At 54.8% G+C, this 2,192-nt stretch overlaps 1 long non-coding RNA gene across 1 annotated transcript in view; it reads right to left on the bottom strand.

The window, feature by feature from the left end:
- Positions 1-683, bottom strand: part of LOC102375020 — a 5,960-nt gene extending 5,277 nt beyond the window's left edge. Inside the window, exon 1 of the long non-coding RNA XR_322929.1 lies at positions 624-683. This is a non-coding gene — a long non-coding RNA (uncharacterized LOC102375020). The remainder of the gene's footprint in view (positions 1-623) is intronic.
- Positions 684-2,192: the final 1,509 nt, after the last annotated feature.

Genomic DNA, 2,192 nt, shown 5'->3' with positions numbered 1-2,192 from the left:
TGCCATCGCCTGCGCCCATCCTGGGCTTCCTACTATGGCGCTCCCCCTCTTTGGGGCTCGCCACACCCACCTCGGGCTTCTCAATGCTGCCCCGCTCTGGGGCCTACGCGCCCTGCACACAACCCGGTGTCTTTGTTCCCCACCCGCAACCCACCAGTTGCGTTCCTCACTGTGAGCTGCGCCTGCACTGGCGCTGCGCCCTCGCTGGCGCTGAGGTCCCCATACCACTGAGGTCCCCATGAGAATAATGCGCCCTCACTGGCACTAGGGCACCCCACCTTCTCTGGGGTCCTTATGAGGACACTGCACCCTCTTGGCGCTAGGGCACCCCACACTCTCTGGGGTCCCTATGAGGTTCAGCCACTCCTCTCTGAGCTTAACTGACCCCACAACTCTGCCCTGCCACTCTCAGGGCCTAGTGCACCCTCACTGGCGCCGGGGGCCCCACTTTACCGTGAGCCCCCGCTATGAGGCCTCCTCCAACCCCTACAGCCTCACCCAAACCTCCGGTGTAATAACAAAGCCTGAACACAAACATAAACTAGAGCCTCCTGGCTATAACTCAGCTCAAAGCCACCTGGCTATAACTTAACATAGCTCAACTCTGATCGAGCGGTACCTACTGTCAGGCTTCTCTCCTCATCCTAATTCCCAGAGCTCCTGCCCCTCTGGCTGCTGGCAGGGAACTGCCAGCCTGGCCTTGACTTTTGGCTTTATAGGAGCCAGGCCCTGCCCCCTACAGGCAGCTGACTCTTATTAGTCGCCCTGGCAACCCACAGCTGTACTCATTATCCTGCTAGGGCTTTTCCCCAGCAGTTTTCCCCTCTTTAGGAGCAGGCACCGAGGTGCCCTGCAACAACCACTAATATATATTTGAACACAACATTTTATCGATATATTTACAATTTTAAGCAATTCGAAACCTACCACTTCTATCACTATATTAAAATTAATTCTAAGTACCTATAAGTTTTGGTATTTGATTTAGGGGTTATCGTAGAGAAAAAAGAAAAAAAAAAAAATCAGAGCTCCTTTGCTCACCAGGACTCAGGTCCAGGACCTCACTCCCAAACAACAGCCCCCCCACCCTGCTGGTGACCCTCACTCCCCACTCACAGCCCTCGCACCCCTCTCAGCCCTGATGGACACAACCCTGCACTACCACCCCCGCTGCTGCCAGGTGGGCAGAGAGCACCTCGCCAGGGCAGCACAGGGCTTGCAGCAACAAGGAACATCCCCACTCAGTCCTGCTCCGCCCAGCCATGCCAGGTCCTTCCTGCTGGGCCGTGGAGGCCCCAGGAGGGCAGAGAGCCCGCACCCACCCCTCCCCAACACACTAATCTGGGGGGCAAGTGCCCCCCATGCCCTCCCCAGGAGCGCATGCTGCACCAGGGAGCCAGCTCCACACCCTGACCTCCCGGACAAGCTGCTCACGGCCCCATCCCACTCCCTACTGGAGCCCTGCGGCCGCACATTCCAGCCCCAAGCCCTATGTACCACACCAGCAAGGTAGCAGCCCCAGCCCTGCTCAACTCCCTCTCTCCCTATGGGTGCTTCAGTTCCCCCAACCCCCACTTGCCCAGACTTACCTTCAGGGCGCTGCTCTCCAGGCTGCCTGGTGGACATGTGCATGTGTGCACGTGCGTATGCATGTGGAGCTCCCTGCCCGACAGCCCTCCTCCCACTCCTTCTCCCTCCTAGCCCCTTGCAGGCTGGAACTCTGCCAGTCTGCAGAGAGCTCTTTGCAAAAATGGAAAATCCCCATTAAACATTTTAATGTTTCTCCATTAAAAATGAAAAATCCGCATTTTTCTAGGTTAAAGGGAAAACCTGTGTTTTTTTCTGTTTTTCCATGGGAAATAGAAAACCCAGATCCCCGCGTATTAGGTACTCTTGTTCCCCTGAAGCCCCCTGACACATGACTTAGTAATAGTGCTCAGTAGAGGTGTGGGAAACAGGCCCTATTCGATTCAGCCCAAATCAGGGACAGCGATTCGATTCATTGATTCAGATCATTGTCCCCAATTTGATTCAGCCAAATCCGAATCTGAAGATTCAATGCCGATTTGATCCATCCGTCCATCCACACACACGTTCCGATTTTCTTCTTTCAGTTTTATAATGAACTTCCTTTCCAGATGGAGAACCTCTATACTGAGCACCAGCCTCCAGGGAATTTTTACAGTAAAATG

Source organism: Alligator sinensis, unplaced genomic scaffold, assembly GCF_000455745.1.
Source record: "Alligator sinensis unplaced genomic scaffold, ASM45574v1 scaffold237_1, whole genome shotgun sequence".
Taxonomy (NCBI): Eukaryota; Metazoa; Chordata; order Crocodylia; family Alligatoridae; genus Alligator; species Alligator sinensis.
This window is presented reverse-complemented; position numbering and strand designations above follow the sequence as displayed.